Below are 14,951 nucleotides of genomic sequence, written 5' to 3'. Positions count from 1 at the left end.
ATCCCACACAATCCAATTTTGATAAAACGCACAAATTATCACATATTGTTTCTTTGCAGAAATGCAATTATCAGGATGCATTCCATTTTAATAATACACCTTGAAGTGTAGTTAATCCAAATTACATTTTTGTGTGTGTGTGTGTGTGTGTGTGTGCAGATTAACACATTTCTTTCCATTTTAAATATAATTAGCTGGGCCAAAAAGAGAAGTATCATTCAAATAATTGCGCTAAAATGAATACAGTGTCATTAACTACAATACAAGGCATGCTGATGAGAAGTATCTTTCATACCCTTTAACTAATCAGAACGGACTTATGTTGCTAACTGGGTACTAAGACGTACAATATAATTGTACTACTTAGGCATTGCAAACAACTAAGCAGTGATTTAGTTGCACTGTTGGCAGGATCTGTTTGACTTATGACCATTCCGCCATTCATGCAGAAGTTAATGGTATAACGGTGTTTGATGCCGTTTTGTTTTTTTCTCAGCTCAAGGACCTGTTTAAACCCGGTTGCTTAGCCTATATAGAGCCCCTTGAGAGGCCTGCTATAGAACAATGCTATACAGAGGCGTAAAGCCCCCTAAATTCACAAAACACTAACTCGACAGTTTAATTTTAAATCAGAATAAACTCCAACTCAATGTAGAACGCTTTCATGAATATCAATGCCTACTGAATCCATCAACACTAGATAAAGTTTTATGATACAGCCCATTGAAATGCATTGTGTTTCACTAATAACACAAGTGTCCATTCATTGAACAGCATTAATAGAACTTTCATAGCCTCCGTGTTCTAGCATTTTTTATACCACTAATTTACTGGGTCAGGGTCTTAGCTTAAAACTAATTTCTGTGACATTTAATAGTGCTTGTAAGACATTTGCATACTTCAATGCAGGTGATTCTCCTAGGTTGAAAACCTTTTTATTTGTATTATCATCACTCCTTTTCAGAGATTCTTATGCTCATTATAATAAAATCCCCAGGAGCCTTTTTCTTTCCTTTGTAGGGTATTACTTGAATGTGGATAATGTGGGTTGTATTTCTAGAATCCAGTGTGTATCTGTAGTTTAATTGAATTTCACATCAGATCCTCCAAAATCAAAGAGAATATCATAGCACTGGAAGTGGAATTGGAGCATATCGAGACAGAGTTTTATGTCGTCAACCATCCCCACGAGTTATGGAGCTAGTTTCATGGTCTTTTATAACGGGGGTGACTGGGATATAAACCCAAAGATTATCATGTGCTTACATTTTGAAACAGGCATTCTGCTTTAGGCTTTAGGCAGAGATAGTGTATTTGGATTAATGAGATCTGACTGTTAAGACATTGTAAAGATACGTGTGTGTAACAGGGGGAGACCTGTGCTGACTCTTCTGATGTGTTCATAGTGCTGCAGGGAGAGGGCAGCAGCCCGTCAATATCTGCCTGTCAGTCATGGCAGTGACACGGAGAGGTGGGAGAGTGGGTGTGCGGGCTTTCCTTCTCTCTGAGTGGCTGAGAGGCGGGTCTTGGGGTAATTGCTGGCCCTATAAGTTAACTTTCTGCTGTTCCCTCAGGTCTGCCCTCTGAGACGTGAAAGGTGTGCGGAAGCGCTGGCGTAAAGGCTGCGGGGACGGAAATCCCAACAAGAAAAAAAAAATAAAATAAAAGAATTAGCGGTAGCGGAGAAAAACCTTGGGCAGCCCCGGTAAACAGTGTATAGCAGGCTGAGGGACCCGCTAGTGTAGGACGGAGACCCGGGCCGTGCGGGTAGCGACGGTTGGGTTGAAGCTGCCGAGCGCAGCACCTTTTATTTGTAGTTTTGTTTACTGTGTTTTATTTTCCCTGTTCCTTTCGCCTTTTGATTATTGTTTTGTTTGAACCTCTGTATCCTGTACCACCCCGGTATAGTTGTGGCTCTGTCGCTACCATAGTTGGTACGGCAGACCACAGACAACAGCGCCCTCTTCGGGCTGAAAAGAAATTACGCTCCCATAATAAAACTGGGCACCTGTGCGGTGTTCCTAAATTACTTCTCTGTGTCCTGTGTGTCAGTGAATTACCCACCACCCTTCCACAGGGTGTTTCTTAATTTCAAGTTGCAGATTTTATCAACCTCTTCCCATGTCTTGATGTAGGTTTAAATGTTTTAAATGTGTTTTTAAAAAGAGATTTGATCTGCTGTCAGCTTTCTCGTAGGCCCCAGTTTCTGGCAGGATCTTTGCTTCCTGTTTAAAGACCATCACTAATTAGCTGCACCACTGGTATGACACTGCACCACATAATCATGTGTTGCCATTGGTTTAGGCACATTCCACAAATTGCAAATGGAGTAGTATTCATGACACCATTCATATAGGCCTGTGGCAAAGTGCCCCGCCCCTGTGTGCATTTGTGTGTTCTGTGTTGTATATATGCGTGCGTATGTTAATGTTGGTGTATAGATTGGTACACGGGATATAAACGGGTCTGTGTTTCACGTGTGTTTAAATTGTATATTTGTATTTAGGCACGGGATTGCACATCACGCACGTGCATTTAAAATATAATATGCGAGCACGGGGTTTCACGTAATGAATTCACGTGCTGGGATTCAAGTGAGTAATTAATTAGTAATTGAATCCCAGCACAACAGTATATATAGAGACACATAGCATGCAGTCGGGGTTCGGTGTTCGGAAGAGGAGAACGGGTGAGAGAGAGAGGAGTAATTAAAAGTGAAAGATCGTAAATATAAGTGTTTGTTCTCACCGTGTTTGTTTGTCTCCGTGCACCGTTTGTTAAGTGTCAGTCGTTTTGTCTGTCTGTTTATTTTGGCGTCAAGTGCCGTGTCCTGTTTTGTATTCCGTTGTTTAAACCTTTTATTTTGTTAATAAACGCTGAGTGCAGCCATTGCACTCAGCTCATCACAACCACCGTCTCTGTGTTTGAAATCCTTTCTGGTCTGACGCCACCCACTCTGGCCGTCTTTGTGACACGTGGTGTCTTCGTGGGATAGCCGCGCCTCCAAGCGTCAGACCAGGAGGGGTCTGGATTACAAAAAAAAAAAAAAAAAAAAAAAAAAAAGTAAGAGCAAGAAGAGGGATGGGGAGAAAGAGCTGCAGGAAGCTGCAGGAAGCAGCAGAAGCAGCGGTCACCCCAACCAGCAGTAGCCACCCCACTGCCACCGGGTTCCCCACCGTCCCGAGAAATATGGGACTGGTTGGTGCACCCCGAGGGGAAAATGGAAGGCTGGAGAGACGGCTGCCGGGACCTGGAGGACCTCCTCGGGGGCCTCGAGGACCAAGGCTGGTGCATGGCCTGTGGGGTCCAAGGACACACGGTGGCGATCTGCCCCTTCCAAGGTGAGGAGGAGGAGGAACAGCAGCCCGGGTGTTACTGCTGTGCTGAGCCTGGGCATTCCCACACCAACTGCCCCTGGTACCCCCTCGGACAGCTACCCCAACGATGCCCCATCTGCGGAGGTGAGCACTTCGTGGCCCACTGCCCTGTCCATCAGGAGAGGGAGGAGCAGGGGTCGCCTCAGTCTCCACCACCAGCAGGGGGAGGTAGACTGCTGCTCCCACCGCCCCAACCACAACTGCAACAGCGGCCAGAGGAGCCAGAGAACCTGTTCCCCTGGTGCACCTGGTGCGGAGAGGTGGATCACCGCTGGAGGGACTGCTCCGAGGTGCCACCGAGCTGGTGCGGGCGATGTGAGGAAGGGGGACATGACTGGTCAGGATGCCCCTATGCCAGCTCGCCAGTGCCCAAGCGGAAGGAGCCTGAACGTCCTACGCCTGAGTGGGAGGAGCCCGAACATCCTACGCCTGAGTGGGAGGAGCCCGAACGTCCTACGCCTGAGTGGGAGGAGCCCGAACGTCCTACGCCTGAGTGGGAGGAGCCCGAACGTCCTACGCCTGAGTGAGGGGAGCCCGAACGTCCACAGCCCAAGAGGGGGGAGTCGGTGCGTCCACAGCCCAAAAGGGAGGAGTCGGTGCGTCCACAGCCCAAAAGGGAGGAGTCGGTGCGTCCACAGCCCAAAAGGGAGGAGTCGGTGCGTCCACAGCCCAAAGGGAGGCAAGTCGGGGCTTCCACAGCTCTGGGACCCAAGCCACCAGCAGAGGGAAAATGCCTGCTGGTTCAGCCCCAAGAGCCGGAAGGGGAGGAGTTACAGGCCCAACCCCCTGGAAATTTTTGGGGGGGAGAGGGGCAGGAGGCTGGTGTCCCCCAGCAGCCTCTATTCATGCTGCTGAAGGCAGCACGGCGCGCACCAGCCCAGCCGCCACAGCGGAGGGAGCCAGCGCCGCCAGGAGCAGAGGAGCTGCCTCTGCCTCCGCCACCTCCACCGCTTCCTCCACTAGGAGCAGAGGAGCAGGAGCTGCCTCTGCCTCCACCACCACCAGGAGCAGAGGAGCAGGAGCTGCCTCTGCCTCCGCCACCTCCACCGCTTCCTCCACTAGGAGCAGAGGAGCAGGAGCTGCCTCTGCCTCCACCACCGCCAGGAGCAGAGGAGCAGGAGCTGCCTCTGCCTCCACCACCTCCAGGAGCAGAGGAGCAGGAGCTGCCTCTGCCTCCACCACCGCCAGGAGCAGAGGAGCTGGAGCTGCCTCTGCCTCCACCACCGCCAGGAGCAGAGGAGCTGGAGCTGCCTCTGCCTCCGCCACCGCCCAGAGCAGAGGAGCAGGAGCTGCCTCTGCTGCCCGTACCTCCGCAGGGAGTACGGTGGCCGGAGCCCCAGAAAGGGGAGCTGCCGGCCACGAAGAAGGGGGACGAGGTCTGGAGACCACTTTCCCCAGCAGCAGTTTCGCTGCAGGAGTTCTTGTGGCCGGAGCCCCACAGGAGGGAGCTGCCGGCTACGAAGAAGGGGGAGGTCGGGGGACCACCTGCCCCCGCAGCTTTTTCGCTGCAGGACGGGACCAGCATGCTGTCAGCCGTGCCACTACCGGCAGGGGAGCTGACAGCATTTCCAGCCATGGGCCCACTGAAGCCTCCCTTCCCAGCCCGAGACTTTGTCCTGGACTGCTGGGTTTTTAAGGGGGGAGGTGGCCGTTGAGGCCATGTGTACTGCGCACAAGGGGGGGTATATGTGGCAAAGTGCCCCGCCCCTGTGTGCATTTGTGTGTTCTGTGTTGTATATATGCGTGCGTATGTTAATGTTGGTGTATAGATTGGTACACGGGATATAAACGGGTCTGTGTTTCACGTGTGTTTAAATTGTATATTTGTATTTAGGCACGGGATTGCACATCACGCACGTGCATTTAAAATATAATATGCGAGCACAGGGTTTCACGTAATGAATCCCAGCACAACAGTATATATAGAGACACGTAGCATGCATTCGGGGTTCGGTGTTCGGAAGAGGAGAACGGGTGAGAGAGAGAGGAGTAATTAAAAGTGAAAGATCGTAAATATAAGTGTTTGTTCTCACCGTGTTTGTTTGTCTCCGTGCACCGTTTGTTAAGTGTCAGTCGTTTTGTCTGTCTGTTTATTTTGGCGTCAAGTGCCGTGTCCTGTTTTGTATTCCGTTGTTTAAACCTTTTATTTTGTTAATAAACGCTGAGTGCAGCCATTGCACTCAGCTCATCACAACCACCGTCTCTGTGTTTGAAATCCTTTCTGGTCTGACGCCACCCACTCTGGCCGTCTTTGTGACAAGGCCACATACAAATGTAGAGCCACATGCATAGTCCTTCATAATCACTTTGAAAACAACATGACATGCTTATAAGTATTCATAACATGTTGTCAAAATATTTCTACAAACCAAGTGTTTCTACAAACCAAATGTGCTGTAATTTTTCTAAATATATATATATATATATATATATATATATATATATATATATATATATATATATATATATATATGTAGATGACAATGCATTTGACAAAACCGTCCTATGCATGTCACTTTTTTAAATGATTATGATGGATTATGCACGTAATCATACAGTGTAAGTGGCATTTATGAAGGTACTACAAAAACTACATAATGCCCTATTCAAATTAAAGTGTTGTTGGATAAGGCAGCTTCTGTCTCTTTAAATTGAGTCTGTAGAATGCACGGGATAACATTACCTCTGCCAGTGGTTCACTTTGAGTTCACAGTACTTTCTCACTGCAAATGTGGGGCAATCAAGAGTTACAGTATTGTCCCAGGACCTTGCTCCCTCATGGTCTCGGGTTGAGTCTTGTCAAGTGACTTTGGGGCAACATGAATGTGTAACAACAGCAGAACAGCATTGTGGTTGCTTAAAGCATTCCCAGCGCAATCCAAAAGTGTGAATCCAGCATTGCACAAAACAGAAGGTGTCTCAGACAGCTCATCCAAAAAAGAATCATGGATACAAATGGCATGTGGAAAGTTTCAAGTACATGTCCTTAAAAACGTCAGCTATAAACATTTGCAAATATTGAAAATTGGGAAACATTAAGAATTCAAATCCACGTCGGAACGGTGACAAACCAGCGTTCAGTTGGCTTGTTAATATTTATGAAAACAGTGGCTGTCTCCTAGGATGCTGTTTATTTCATTATCTTACAAAAGATTCAGCTCAGTGTCCTTGAAGACGTATCCATTGTCAAATACAAGTTGAAAAAACAGTTTGTCAGTACGGTACAAAAATATTTTAACTCCAGTAAAGTCAAATGCAGAGGATTTTGTTAATAGTATCCAGAAGCGTCCGAATAGGATACATACATTAGGTGAAACAAAAACTATTACCCTTGTAGCTCAGGAAAAAATGTTGACAAACTTCTGAACTTTGGAAAGGAAAATAGTATCACATTATTTGACAGTGGTGGAAACAACCTCCTAATAAAATCCCAATCATTGACATTCCTGTTCTTCTTCTTCTTTGAATCCTTGCTGGACTCTGTCAGGTTCCCCTGCTAAAATCTGATATTGGAAATCTAAATTGACAAATTAAAGAGATCTGTATGGTCAAATGAAATTGTCTGGATGGAGCGTCTGTTTTTTTCTGTCAGTAATTTACCGGTTAAGTCAGCCAATAAATCCCTGATCGATTGGTGTTGTCTAGATTTGTTTCGATTCCCTGTGGCACAGCTTCCTTGCGTTGGTAATTAAACAGCATCTGGACATGGTTGTTGCTTTAATGATTGGTTAAAATTAAGTGGCTCTTTTGAGATTTAACCCTAAAACATGAAGACATTTTGAAAAAACTCAAGCTGCAGTGCCCTCGTACCTTTCTTTATTATTGTAGACACATGTTAAAAAAATAATAATCATAATAATAATAATAATAAATCAGTTTTGTTAACTGTTAAAGCTGTCCTAGAATGATTTCTGGATGCATGTTTTCTAGATTCATCAGAAATGTTGTTTGGCTGGCTGGTTTGTTTACATTACATTCTTCCATAGTTTAGTTGGGTTTAGCTGTAGCCACCCCCTGCTACTATACCTGCAGCAACATGGAGGTAACAATCCCACATTTAAATTCAGGTGTACCTCAAGTACAATTTTTTTTTTTGTTTACTGTGCTTTGTAGGTTTTTATGTATACTGATTTTACAAGAAAGACCTATTACGCTAATATTTCCACCATGAGCTTGTGACTAAACCTTACTTAAAAATAAAATATATATATCTTAAGTGTTACTGAACTGTTAAATATTATTAGAAAACAAAGGTGAACACCTGTTTGAAATGCCTGTCTTGCTTTCTGAGCTATAACAAAGCTTGAATGTGTCACAGGCATTGCTGTAAGTAGGAATAGAGGTCTGCTGATTTGAGTGCCATACCAGAAAACAGGTTTTAATGGAGGAGGAAGCATGTGACAGCTCCTCTGCAAAATGGAGACAAACTAGCCTGTCAACAAGGGTTGTTTTCTGGTTAAGTAGAGCACACAAGAGGTTAAACCATGCATTGCATCAGCACCACAGAATGACATTTTACTATAATAATAATAATAATAATAATAATAATAATAATAATAATAATAATAACAATAACATAAGCCTTTCTATAAAAGTAGGTCTTAAGCTAGATTTATAAGCATTAAGAGTGGCAGAATCCCTGATCTCTTTAGGAATGGTGTTTCAAAGTTTTGGGGCATAGCAACAAAAAGCCCTGTCGCCCATAGAACGTAGGTGAACAGAGGGAACACATAACAATCCAAGATCAGTTGAGCGAAGGTTGCGTGATGGGGTGTAGACTGATAAGAGATCAGATAAAAAAGAAATGCAATATGGAATGTGCGGTGGCTTCTTAATAAACAAATGTACCACTTCAGAGTTTGTAGTCTAGGTTGCTTATACATTACGGCACATCATCCAGTTACTGTGCTTCACATATTAGTTCAGCTTCTTATTTCGTATAGAATAATTCCATGCTTATAGACTTTTCAGACTTCAGAAACAATAAGTTTAATTTACTTACTACATCCATGGCAGTCATACGGGTGAATAACACTATGTAACACAATTTTTGTTCCTGGGTAGTAAGTGTTATTTCCTAATTGCTTATGCCTCAAAAGTATTGAAAATGGCTATTATTCCCCACAAACTTTGCTTTTGTGACCAGACAGTGATATTTTGAAATTTACCTATTTCCAATGAGAAAATGGGCGAATTTGTGTCTTTTCGTTCACATAAAGTCAGAAAAAAAGAAACATATGAATCCAAATTAACATGTATTTATACTAAAGTAATACAAAAATGACTACAAAAGATTTAGAAGCGAGTAGTTTTTCAAGATTTACGATTATACTGTAAATCACTTTCACGAATCAGCCCCCAAATGTAGTCTCCCATCATGTTCTCGTTATACTATCCTTGGTAGCGGCGTTCAAAGTCCAGTATATCCTGGTGGAAGTGCTCGCCTTGCTCCTCTGAGTACGCTCCCATGTTCTCCTTGAATTTATCAAGATGAGCATCAAGGATATGGACTTTGAGGGACATCCTACAGCCCATTGTGCCGTAGTTCTTCATCAGAGTCTCAACCAGCTCCACATAGTTTTCGGCCTTGTGATTGCCCAGGAAGCCCCGAACCACTGTGACAAAGCTGTTCCAAGCCGCTTTCTCCTTACTAGTGAGCTTCTTAGGGAATTCATTGCACTCCAGCATCTTCTTTATCTGTGGTCCGACGAAGACACCGGCTTTGACCTTTGCCTCAGACAGCTTAGTGAAGAAGACTTGAAGGTACTTGAAGGCTGCCGACTCCTTATCTAGAGCTCTGACAAATTGTTTCATAAGGCCCAGTTTGATGTGCAGTGGTGGCATCAGCACCTTCCGGGGGTCCACCAGTGGCTCCCACTTGACGTTGTTCCTCCCCACAGAGAACTCGGTCCGCTGTGGCCAGTCCTACCTGTGGTAGTGCGCCTTGGTGTCCCTGCTGTCCCAAAGGCAAAGATAGCAGGGAAACTTGGTAAAACCGCCTTGGAGACCCATCAGGAATGCCACCATTGCAGCCTCTTGATGCCATCTCAGAAAAATTCAGATATGTATCCACTTAGGCAGCTGGAACTAAACTGAACTGGTGGGCTTAAGGCCCCTGTATTTATACTACTATTTATATTACTGGAAAGTTCTAGAAAGTTCTAGAAGTTACTCCAAGTTTACTCAGCACTGAATCTGCCTGGAATGTTCTGGAAAACAGGTAAATTTCAAAATATCACTGTCCTGGTCACAAAAGCAAAGTTTGTGGGGAATAATAGCCATTTTCTATACTTTTGAGGCATAAGCAATTAGGAAATAACACTTACTACCCAGGAACCAAAAAAAAAAAACCAATTTGTTACACAGTGTAATCCTTCCATTGTACAGCAATATGTTCAACAACAATACAGCTGCATACGAACAGTCTTCAGTTTAACTACAACTTATATCTTCTTAAATTCTTATGCAGTTACAACTCTCCTATTTCTTATGTATGTCTGTATTTCTGACTCTATGTATAATTTTAAAGCACACCTGTATGGTCTATAATATAGCTACGTTATTCAGATGTACCTACAGCCAGCTGTACTGTATTTGCTCTAGCTACAAACTAACTGCGTCATCTGTCCCTCTGTCTTTCTTTTTTTTTTTTACCATTTTCTTTCAAACTCGTATTTAACAATACTGCCTGAACCAGTATTGTTAAATACCAGAATGCCATATTACAAAACATAAATTATGTAGGCATTACTAAAATAACGGTGGAGGATGAGCCCTCATTGTCATGTATATGAGACTTTTTTGTTTTCGCATCGGAATATCGTTCACTCTAGAAGTAAAGGCTCTTGTTAGAATAGTGCTTTGCCACTGTGGGGAGAACTTTTTAGGTGCTTCTAAGAACCTTTTTTTTACATGGATTCTATATTATCTATTGCAGACTTTGTTTTTTGTCATGTAACCTATGAAACATGTATTGAAAATTGGAGTTTGCAAAACAATATGGTATTATAAACAGCAATTTACAAACTCACTTGATCAGAAGGGTTAAAAAATTAGCTCTTTGCAAAATGTTATTAAATGTTTCTTTGTCCTTGAAAACGATGTCTCCTTTTTGCTGGCGGACAAGTCTCCCACATCACCTTACCTTTATATAGCCTACTGTCTGACTGTGGCAAATTAATGCCTGCTTTTCAGAGTTCTGAAAATAATCAAGCAAATACGAGGCCCGCAAATAACCAGCAGCTTTAATAAATTAGATGGAATATTTAATAGACCTCATTTGCAAAATCCCCTTCCCAATTTTAACGGTTTCATTCAGAAACACCCCAAAATTACATATGCATATACTGAATTACATATGCATCAAGGGCTAAAGCTCACAGAGACAAATCACGTCTTAATTGCATGTTTATGCCATTGTGTGTGTTTTATAAATCCCATCCAAGAAATCAGAACCTTCAGTGCCCATTTTACGGTCGTAAAACATGTGCAATCCTTTTATCAATGTGGGCCTAAGTGTCATGAATTGGGTATAGAATACCCAAGTGCAAGACAATGAGTGATATTTCCATAAGAATGTTGTACGTTAAACAAGTCCTACATTAGACATTTAGTGCGACAAAAGTTAAGTGCAGTTAATTGCATTGAAATAAATGGCTACTTCTCACTACAGTCAAGTCAAGCGGGGTGCTGACAACCGTAATTGATATCTACGACCCCCTACTGTCTGTCTGGTTTATTACATTACCAGACAGAATATACTAATGACAACTCCAAAACCGCTTACTGAACATTTTACTCATTACACTCACAAATTAAAATCTGTCCTGCTGACGAAAGGCAACATGTCTGGCATTTTGCCCCCCCCCCCCATTATGCACTTTCAACACTATGGAGATTAGACGAGTAGACAAAACATCTGTTTGATCAATTTGTATAGAGGGTTAGCAGCCTTGCAGTTTGGTAGGTGCTTCTATACCCAAGATGTCACAAACTACTGATGTTTTCTGAGAAACAGTCTCAAAAGTGGCTGTTGTCCGTTCTGAAATATATACTTTGCTTCAAGTCCCCCACCCCCCACCCCAAAAAGAATGATCTCTTCACAACCAATTGAGAAACTGCAGACTTGTCACCTTGAATAAGTGCCTATCTGATTGTTAAGAACCCCCACTTGGCATTGTTATGACATGAGTTTTATTTAACCAACCCCTATATATATATATATATATATATATATATATATATATATATATATATATATCTGTATCAATAATCCCACTTAATCACAGTTTTGTATTAAATTGAAAACCTTATTATAAACCCCTTTCCCTCCCCTCAGTCTATCCCCTGCTGTGTCATGAAACACAGAGTTGGCACAGAAGATATTATTTCACGGGTTTCTCAGTCACATTTCTTAGTTACCACCAAAGAACAATTTCATTTGATTGGCCTGGCCTGTTCATTTTGTGTGATTTGACTGAAAAAGAGGGCCAAGGATGTGTTGGTCACTTGTATTACAGGTCTGTGTTCAGATGAAGCTACAGTACAATCCAAAATAATATCCCGTCCTGCACATTTATCATGAGGGAAAAGGAAGGAAGAGTTTGTAAGTATTTTCTGTAATGTCAATATTGTTGTTTTGAAATTAAATCTACCGACAACAGTCAATGTCAGTACAGTAGTCTCCATGTATAGGAACACCTCCAAAGATAACACTTTGGCTTAGAGAACAACCTTGGGTTGAAACAGAATTTTTCCATTGTAAATGCTCCACTTAAAGGAACAGGAACTTCGCTTAAAAGAACACCTTTTTGGCATTCATAGCTATTCTTTGCTAATCGATTCAAAACTGATACAGTACTGTTTTGTAACCTGATAACTCATCATCATCAAACTCAAATTCAAATGGTTTATTCAATCTTTTCAAAACTGACTTGCTGTGTTATTAACCTCTGTGTTCAAATTCATGCTTCTCTTGAGTAGTGCTCTCGTATTCATAATTACTGTTAGAGACTGTTTATGGCTTTGATTTGATTACTTGTGATGTGAAAGGCAGATTTCTTTTTCATTATTTTTAGTGGGGTGCCTCTGTTCACGCCTAATAAAATATCAGGATTAAATAATGAAACTCTCTTTGCGTAAACTGTTTACAGTAGATCTATTCAAATACATCCTCGATCTCTTCTAGGAGATCACTTCAGCTGGTGTTAACTGTAGGAGCCATTCGTTGCATCATCATGCATCATGCAAATGTTTCTCGTATTCTCTTCACACGTCAGATGCTAATTAGCAAATATCTAACTAGTGTTAGAAGATGAATCACTCTTGGGAAGCTGGTTTGGTCTCTGAGATATGCTGGATGAGACTGGTGCAACAGGGATGCTGAAAACTACAATGCACTACGGCTTACAAGAGGATAAATGTTTTTTTTTGTTTAAATTAATGTATGATAAAGCACTGGGTGAGAGGCAGAACACCTTTTAGTTTCATCTGCCAGGGTTACTGCAGTTTTTTAATCAGAATTTTTTTTTGTTGTTAAAAAAAGCCCTACACATGCGTACCTGTGAGGTCTGTATTTCTAAAATGTTCTATCATGTTACATTTTTCAGTCATTCTTAATGGGTTTTACAATTATTGCACTCTTTACAATGGATTGAATACAAAATCTTTGGAAGTTATTTCAATACGATAGATTTGCCTCGTATTGATGCTGAAGGACTATATTTAAAATCAGTTAAAACTATGCTGACCTAAATGTACCAAACGGATTACTTTTTCAGTAGATAACTGTATGTGTCACTGATGGTTTCAGTTAGTCTCAGAGGTCTTCCCTTGGCATAGATTACTGCCTGGCACGCTCTGTCTGTCTGTCTTGGCACAGCAGTAATATGGGCTTGGATATGTCCTATGCCCAGTTTATGCCCAAATGTGGAACAGTGTCTTCATACTAATAATTCAATCTATTTAGGCGATGTAACACATTTTTATAAGCAATAATAAGTGGTGTCCTGGAACAACTTGATAACCCACAATTTCATTTTCTGTAAAAAACCTACGCAGATATTTAACCCCTGTTATTGATCTCCATTACCAAATTAATAACATTTTCTGAATGCGTCAATCATTTTCCATCATCAGTTTTTCAGAAAACATTTTTTGATGGCAATATAAAGCTAAATTAGCTCAATCTGATTTGAGTGGAATATCAAGTGGTTCCAGGACGCCAGCATTAAAGAGCAATTTCCACTGCCTTTGCTGATAATGCTATGAAGAAACATGTGGAATACCTTACCCTTTGCTGAATTCTGTAAGCACGCTGCATAAAAACATCAGACATAAAGACCTGGTACAACTGTTTGCAGGTTTATAGCCCAATGAGAATCATGAGCATTAGAGATTCAGCTCACACATTGTGTTAAGATACATTTAACAGGAGACGTAGTTCTATTTAAAACATAACGAGACATGTCCTTGTTGAAACTAAGAGATATTTAAGCGTTTCTCTGGCTGTGTCGTGTGGCCCAGTGCAGTCAGATTTATGTGTGAAATCTCAAGGGCCTTCCTCAAAAGGTTAACCAGTCTTTGTTCGAGCTTCCATAGTAAAATTAATGGTCATATGCCCCCAAAGAATACTGGTTGAAGTTCTGAGGATAGTAAAATGTAGAAGCACTGGCTTTGATCTTGACTCTTGATGGGGAGGCATATATTTCCATGAAATCTGGTCATATAATAATATAAAACATCATGTGTCAATTCGGCATTGCGGCTCAGGGCTAGTGGGTATTCACTATTTATTTATTTCACTTTTTTTCTCAGCTTGGAAGGCGTGCCTGTTTTTTCTGTCATCATCTGCACAGTTCAGACGGTGACAGAATCTGCTGTCAAGACTGGTGTCTGCTGGGGGAATAAAGGGAAGGAACAGGGGACCTCTGACAAATTAACACCAGCCTATCGCCTTCTTCACAAGTAAAATTGGTTTGGTGATAGAGTGCTTTATCTAATATTATTTGCAGAATTAAATAATCTATTTATAGAGTTTATGTATATTTTAGCATCGGTGTTACTTAAGCAATAGAACCCTGATTCGGAGACATTACCTTCTAGTGGTTCTGGGGGAATAAAGGGAAGGAACAGGGGACCTCTGACAAATTAACACCAGCCTATCGCCTTCTTCACAAGTAAAATTGGTTTGGTGATAGAGTGCTTTATCTGATATTATTCGCAGAATTAAATAATCTATTTATAGAGTTTATGTATATTTTAGCATCGGTGTTACTTAAGCAATAGAACCCTGATTCGGAGACATTACCTTCTAGTGGTTCACCAAGTTAGGAAGCGAAGAACTATGGCCGTACAGAAAAGCATTCATTTGTATGGATTTGACTGTAGAACCCCATGTTAATACCTTTAAGGTATTACTGTTCTGTTGTTATAGTTTATGACATGCTCTCTAATCCAGCATTGATACATTTCATAATATATATATATATATATATATATATATATATATATATATATTCGAAAAATATAAAGTGTTAATAAAATATATATACAGTATAAACCTTGGGAGGGAGG

General features: G+C 41.8%; 1 protein-coding gene across 3 annotated transcripts in view; it reads left to right on the top strand.

The window, feature by feature from the left end:
- Window positions 1–14,951, top strand: part of LOC131699625 (teneurin-2) — an 842,004-nt gene that overhangs the window by 611,408 nt on the left and 215,645 nt on the right. The window lies entirely within an intron of this gene.

The sequence above is a fragment of the Acipenser ruthenus genome, chromosome 23, assembly GCF_902713425.1.
Source record: "Acipenser ruthenus chromosome 23, fAciRut3.2 maternal haplotype, whole genome shotgun sequence".
Lineage (NCBI taxonomy): Eukaryota > Metazoa > Chordata > Actinopteri > Acipenseriformes > Acipenseridae > Acipenser > Acipenser ruthenus.
The sequence above is the reverse complement of the archived record's forward strand: the minus strand, read 5'-3'. Positions and strand labels throughout refer to the sequence as shown.